The sequence below is a fragment of the Sapajus apella genome, unplaced genomic scaffold (assembly GCF_009761245.1).
Source record: "Sapajus apella isolate SASKATOON/1434 unplaced genomic scaffold, GSC_monkey_1.0 scaffold21, whole genome shotgun sequence".
NCBI lineage: Eukaryota > Metazoa > Chordata > Mammalia > Primates > Cebidae > Sapajus > Sapajus apella.
The window spans coordinates 14,394,530-14,402,238 of record NW_022436961.1 but is presented as its reverse complement, the minus strand read 5'-3'; the positions used below and the strand labels follow the sequence as shown (position 1 = coordinate 14,402,238).

The 7,709-nt window shown below is 42.9% G+C and overlaps 1 pseudogene; it reads right to left on the bottom strand.

Moving 5' to 3' along the window:
• Positions 1 to 6,461: 6,461 nt before the first annotated feature.
• LOC116558559 lies at positions 6,462 to 6,561 on the bottom strand (annotated as a pseudogene).
• Positions 6,562 to 7,709: the final 1,148 nt, after the last annotated feature.

Genomic DNA, 7,709 nt, shown 5'->3' with positions numbered 1-7,709 from the left:
GTAGTGCCAAAATATTTTTAAAATATTGACACTGTAATCAGAATTTCTTTTTCCAGCTGACACACACTCTAACAGCTCCTTGACCAGAGAGGAAAGGTAGCTCTATTATAAAAGAAAAATAATTTAAAGATTTCAATAATACAAAAGGGCACCATGAGTTTTGATCATGGTCTTTGGATCTAGCTGAATGTGAGAACTACCAAGTAAAAGAAGTTATACCACATTTAAGAGGTGAACTGTGGGTAAACAGGTTTTCCAAGTCATAGACAACTGGGGCCAGAAATTGCTAACAAATATTGTCTCTGCTTTCTCAGATCAAATGCAGGTTTCTTTTTAAAAAGATTTTTTGTTTTTATTTTTTAGAGACAGGGCCTCACTCTGTCATCCAGGCTGGAGTGCAGTGGTGCAATCATAGCGCACTATAGCCTCAAACTCCTGGGCTCAAGTAATTTTTCTGTCTCAGCCTTCTGAGTAGCTGGAACTACAGGCACAGGCCACCACATCTGGCTAATTTTAAAATTTTCTGCAGAAACAGGGTCCTGCTGTGTTGCTCATGCTGGACTTGAACTTCTGGCTTCAAGCAATCCACCCGCCTGGATCCCAAAATGCTGGGATTACAGGTGTGAGTCACAGCACCAGGCCCTGAAATGCAAGTTTATTTTTGTGACAGTGAATGTTCCATTTAAGTAAGTTATTCCAAAAATGATGATGTGAGCCTCTGAATGAGGTTCTACTTCCTGCCCAAAATACTCAGAGAGAAGGCCAAACTGGTGAGATGAGAGAGGCAGGTTGGGAGATAGGAGGAGTGGGGGCAAGGGGGTTACATTCTTCAGAAGAGTAAAAGTGGAGCCTGCAAAGGGGAAGCAAAAGAGACAACAAGGAGAGGGACTTTGGCATCTTTGGAGTGGAACAGATTAGTGACATCAGTCTTTAAAAAAGTCCAGTCATGACTGTTGGTGGCTGATGAGGCCTAGAGCAGGAAGCGATTAGAGCTGAAGTCATTAAAAAGTCTCTGTGAAGCTTAGCTGGCTGTCCTCCATTTAATCCTCTTAGGCAAACAGGCCATTCTCACTAGGCCTTGGATGGAGGCTCGAGCTGATCTCGGCCTGAAATACCAGTCGACTTTGGGAATTAGACCCGGTATTCTCAAGGATTGGGAGTAAGCGTGTCAGTTGGTTTGTGAGGTGTGGAAAGCCAATTTGCTGATGGTATAAGTCTTCCATTTAATCCCAGCCAAGCATAAAATGATGTAGAAAAAGAAAGTCTTCAGGATCAGTGTTAAGTGCGGCTTTGAAAGAGCTAAGAACAACCGCTGGAACTGTGACCTATATAACTCAGGCTCTGCCGGGCTGACCAGGCGCCTGGGGGAACACAGGGAGAAGGAGTTCTAGCACATGACCTGTGTGATCTGAGATTGAAACTGACCTTTTGAGGGAACAGGGCCAGAAGGTAGAAGCACCCAGAGACTGTGCCTATTCTTTCCGGAAGGATCCCTGTCTCAGCTAGATGAGCACCGGCAGGCTGCAGTTAGATGTCCAAATTTCAGAGAATGGATTGAATGAAAGTCAGTCTGGGTCTGAGACAAGACTTTCAGTTGATAGAAATTGTTAAGATTTTCCTCTGAGTAATTTCTTTCCTAACTGGCTATGAAAAGAAGGAACAAAGGTCAGTGTTTAATTGGGTTGAGATCTCACAGGCTCTGCAATCAGTTTATTTCTTTTATCAGTGTGGGCTTACTGGCAACTGAAGGGGGTTTATTATCCAAATTATATAAGATCTGTGATTTGGATTTGCCACCAGAGAAGGTATTAAATAGTGCTACCTACCAGAAGTATCATGCCTTGTACAGAGTTTTAAATTTTTGAGTAGCCGTATTTTAAAAAATAAATAAATAAATAAAAGGAAACTGAAGAAATTACTGTTAATATTTTCCTTAACCAAACATAATTAATGTAAGAACATACTAATAAGATGTTTTACATTATTTTTCTATATTAACTCCTCAAAATTCAGCACATCTCAATTCAGAATAGCCCTTTATGAAGGGTTTGAAAGCCATGTGGGGTCAGAGGCTACCATATTAGACAATGTCTAACAGTAGATGCAAAGGAGTACATCACATGGTCCCTGCCCTCTGAGAGCCTATAAACATGTACCTTTATTCTGTATTCAATGACGCAGAGTAGGGGGATGGAGAGACTTACGTGGTAAGACTCCACTTGAGAGAGATGGGAGCCTTTCTAGGGTTTGAGGTCAACCACTAGTGCTTGGCAGGTTGTACATGGCTCCCTTCCCTTCTCGGGTCTGGTTAATGAATAACTCTGTCACCCAACCAAGCCCATCAGAACAAATTCCTGACAGCTCAATCAAATAGAAATCACAAAACCAATTAGGCCAACCCAAATTCGCATACTCTCCTTACAGTATTTGAGAGGTCTCTATTCTGCAAAGCGTTAGGGGGATTGTGTGGGGTGAGGAAGGACTGAAGCCAACACTCCAGATGGCCTCTGTAGATTGGTTTAACTCAAGAGCACACATAAGCACGTTACCAGGATCAGGGCCAGTACTAGGACTGGTTCAGACACACAGCTCTTGCCACTCCTGAAAGGAGCTTTGGCCAACATCTCCACAGTTCAGGGGTATAACTTTTTGCAGTTCCCCAGTTCTTTAAATGCAGCCAGCTTCCCCTGGGCTCTGAGCTGGGCTGCAGCCAGCACACCTAGGCTATTACTGGCTCCAATGCCTGGTCTGTGTAGTTGGCCAGCACTGCCCTCTCACCCTCCAGAACCTCTGAGCCCAGGTTCTAGTCTCTGGCTTGACAGCATGGCTTTCCATATCTACTCCCAGATCCCTCCAGACTCTTTTCTGATTCTTTGACCTAGCATCTCACGTACCTCTGCATGCTTTCCTGACACATCAGTCTCTCAAGTGTGGATAGAGTCATCTCTGCCGCAAGGACCCTGGGAGCCCTCCCCAGCGAGGCTCACTCACGCTTTCTCTGCCTTCCTCTCTTTTCTCCCTAGCAGTGGAGAGACATTTGGGTGCAGTGACATCTGGAGCTAATCCCATCCCCTAGGCCTTAGGAGGTCCCTGTTAAAAGGACCAAGTGTGAGTTTCACAGTCCTGGCCCCACTCCAGGTCTTTCTTCTTGCCTCATCCTACTCTGTCTCAGGCTCCCTGCAGGTTCTTACGTTTTCTTAAGCTAGCTGACTCCTTCTACATCCATAATGTGCTAATTTCAGAACACTCAGCTTCCATATATGCAAATTCTCAAAAATCAGTGCCTAAAAACTAGTGATGTCATCATTCATTCTTTCATTCTTTCGAGAAATATTTATATTGCACAAATCCATGCGACACAATAAAGTTCTCTCTATGGCAGATGGATACCGTGTGGTATCACTGTGTCATGACTTTCTTTGTAAGTTATACCCCCCAACACATTAATGGGGATAAATGCTCCCCAGAAGAGCTTTAGCCTATCCTGAGATCTGCAACACAAGGAGTTTTTAACCTGGAAAGTGTGCTTAACTTTTCCACTGCTGAAGGTGTAACTTTTTGATTCTTGAGGGTTTGCCTAAGTACAGAATGTTTGGTCTCCTGGAGAGTGCCCAGGCTAACAGTGAGAATTGGATAGCTCCAGCAGGGCATTGGTCATTTGGCCTGTGGAGTAGCCCTGTACTTCTTGCTCTTTTCAACACTTGAAGGGAGTGGTGGCCAGTTCTCTCTGAAGGTTACCCTATGCCAGTGTCAGCAGCCAGCTGGATAGCATGGGAACATGCCTGCTCCATGACAGGGTCATATATGCAAAGCAGCCTCCAAATGCCAAAAGAGCCAAGAAACCAAAGAACAAGGCAGACAACTCCAGTGTGTTGGTAAAGGATGTTTTACTGGGGGAACTTACAGATGGAAGCATAGTCTTTAGTGGCAGCAAGTCAGGGAGATCTCTGCACCTGTTACCCTCAGAACCAGGGCTTATATATCACAGGGAAAGGGTACATGGGCCCTGTGCAAGACAATGAAAGACTACTTTCCAGAAGAGACAAGAGTGTTGCATGCATCAAAGCCTATAATTTGTGTGACAACATCAAGGTTGACATGTTCTTACACGAGGGACAGTAAATTAAGTAGTAATCAGGAGGCATTCACAAGACAAGGGCTAATCAGAAGTGAACATAGTAAATTAGCCTCCAAGATGGCATCCCTTGTGTCTCCACTTCCTCTTGGTAGTAGTCATATGCTCAATCTTCTACTGTGATTTGGAGCAAGTGGCTTCCCTATGTTTGGTTCAGGTTGCTGACCTGTTAGTAAAATAAGATTGAAGGGCACATAAAAATGTCACTGGACAGATCTTATCAGCAGCTCTTTGCGTGCATGCAAAGGCTAACAGTAAAGTGGAAAGCAAAGCAGATGTGAAGCTGGCCTTCTACCCACCTAAGTCAGGTGTCAGCAGCATTAGAAGGGCCCTTCCAATTCTGTGCACCACATACAGTGTCCATGACAACCTAGGATGCATTTCATTGTTGGGTCCCATTGGAAGTAAGGGATTGAGAGAGACTGATTGTTATGTGCACATGCATGAATGGGATTGTTCAGACATCCCTGTACTTTCAGGGTGTGTCCTATTAGGATTTCCTGAGCATGAACACGAGGGGATGGTGAAAAGTTCCACTCTTATCTGCATTCCACGAAAATCCACTGGTTTTGGCCCTGGTTTTAGCTCAGTGTCCAACTAATGCAGCATTTTAGAAAATGGAAACCCTGAGACTTTTCTATTGTTCTTAATCAGCTGAGCATGGATGCCGAAATGTCCCTGCTTCCCACTAGAGGGAGCTTGTCATGCAGTACCAGAAACAGGACCGGGAGGAGCTGGTACTGGAGAGGCTGAGCTGGAACGCGATTAGATTTTGTGCATGTGGATCTTCTAACGGGAAGCACGTCCCATTTCTGTATTTTGGCTTTGATATGATTTAGTGGCTAGACTTAATTTTTGTGCCATCAGAGTGGATGTTATAGCTCCTATTTTGTAATCTAAAAAGCTTAAACACTTTTTCTACAGCCCAGAGTTTTTTTTTCCTTTCTGTCTTTCTACTATCAAATTGTATACATAATGATCCCTACTTTAAGGCACTGAGCCGGGCCCCACACAAAGTGTTATGAGCAGGTGGGCTTCTTCCCCATCGACTTTGACTGGTTCAGGGTCCATCACAGAACCCGCGGTCTATCGAGCCTGTCTACAAGCTGTGCCCTTCTAATTCAGTATGACCAGGCTTGCATAGCTAATGCCATATCTACTGTGTTCTTTTATCACTTTCCCTGTATTAAATATAGTTAAGAGGAAATGGGGTCATCTTTGCTTTTTTAATATTTTTATTTCCTGGTTGAAAAACAATTGAGTAAAATGTTTTGTTTCTAGGGAGGTAACATGGAAATGTTCTATTTCAGTGGTAGGAGGTGGTGCAGAGCAGCGGAAAATGTGTCGCTCTGAAGTCAGAAGTGGTGTTTCAATCACTGCAATGCCCTTTACACTTACTGACTAAAGGTTCTCAGCCTACTGTAGCCCACCAGACTTCCATTTCCATCAATTAAGTAGGGATAACAATACCCATTTCCTGTGTGTGCATATGTGTGTGTGTGTGTGTGTGTGTGTGTGTGTGTGTGTGTAATGAGAATGGATGAAGACAGGCAGTTGAAAATACACAGCACAGTGACTGGCACATAGCAGGTGTCACTGCATTCCTCTTCCCTTTGGTCAGGAATCCTCTTTGCCATTTGATAACTTTTAAACAATCTCTCTCTCATGTTTTCTTACTTGTATTATATAATAGCCTGTTCGCCTGATCAGTGTAAGATAAGGAAACCTTAGTACAGAAAAATGGGGAGTAGAAAAGTGGCAAAGAGAAAGCTATCCTTTAGAAACAGAAAACACAACTTAATTACATTCAAAATGGATTAAAACAGCTTCCTGAACCAGGTGACCTACAGTTTGCTTGCTCTCCTATGCCCTACCTGTGTCTGTGTCTGTCCAGTACTCATCACCAGATGCCAGGGCCACCCCCAACAGCGGTGCCTGCCTTCCTTTTTGATTTAGTGTCTTTTTGTAACTGATACATCATATTTTTACCTACTCATGATGTACATATGATGTTTCATTACATCTTTAGAACATGTTATGATCAAGTCGGGTATCAGGGTATCCACCTTGAGTATTTCCTTCCATGTGCTGGGAACATTTCAAACCCTATCTTCTAGCTATTTTTGAAATATGTACTGCAGTCACTGTACTCTACCATCTAACATTATAACCTATTCTTTGTATCTAACTATATGTTTGTACGCAACCAATCTCTTTTCATTCCTTCACCTTCACGTCCTTCTTAGCCTCTAGTAACTACCTTCTACTATCTACCTCCATAAGATCACCTTCTTTTAGCTCCCGTATATGATTGAGCAAATGCAATAAAAATATGGAAAGCTTCACAAGTTTGCATGGCATCCTTGCGAAGGGCCGTGCTAATCGTCTCTGTATCATTCCAAGCATCAATTACTAATGTACTAAATACTAATACTTGCTACCAAAGTAAGCACAGATTTAGGATCTTTGACATGATCCCAAAAAGATAGACACCGAAGTGCTTTGGTAGATGATATTCAATTGAGGTTCTACTTCTGTAGAATTAAATTATAATTTTACTCAGTTTTTTGGAAGATCCCAGGATTTGATTAAGAATTTACAGGTGTGTGCCTGTAATTCCAGCTACTCAGGAGGCTAAGGCAGAAGAATTGCCTGAACTCGGGAGGTGGACAAGAGTGAAATTCTGTCTCAAAAAAAAAAAAAGTTTAATATGTGTGTGTATATAAACCTAGCTGGTTCCTGCCAGACACTAACGTTGCATTGCCCTGCAAATAACAAAGAAAGAAAAAGGCCCTCAGATCTTTAAAAACTGGACTGGACACTGACCATCACAGTCCATCAGACATGTCTGATCCTTGGCACTCTCCCTCCAGCTCCCAAGCCCTCTTCCTTTGTCTGCCCTCTTTGCTTTTGATTCCAGGTTTCTAACAGATCCTGGCCCTTGCCTGTGTGCCATTCTGATTTTGCATCTCTCTTTACTTCCACTGATACCTGACTCAGTCTCTCTGTCCATCCGCTGCCTTGAGCAGAATTTCCCAAAGGATTTCTGAAACCAACTAAATCCTCCCATAGATAGTTTTTTTTGATAAACATAGAGATTGACCTTTCTGGTCTTAAAGCTTGAAACTACATTTGCTTTATCTGAGTTCCTTTCTCAGGAAATGACCTTCAACCTCTCCTAAAAAAGTATCAAAGAATTGAAACTCACCAGATCGCCACATCCAATGAGATGCCTGACCCCTCATTCATCAGGTTGCTTCCTTGCTCCTTCCTAGTTCCTGTTTTCTTACATGTTGTTTCATTTTTTCCCTGCTATATAAATCCTTAGTTTTAGCTGGTCAGGGAGATAGATTTGAGACGGGGCTTTCATCTCCTTAGTTGCAGCACCTGATTAAAGCCTTCTTCCTTGGCAGTACTTGTCATCTCAGTCATTGGCTCTCAGTCATTGGCTTTCTGTGCAGTAAGCCACAGAATCTAGACTGAATCCCTGGTGTTTTAGTAACATTTCCACAAATAAAGTTCTAAGGGTGTTGTGTAAACACATAATATATGTATGCAAATGAATAAAAATAAA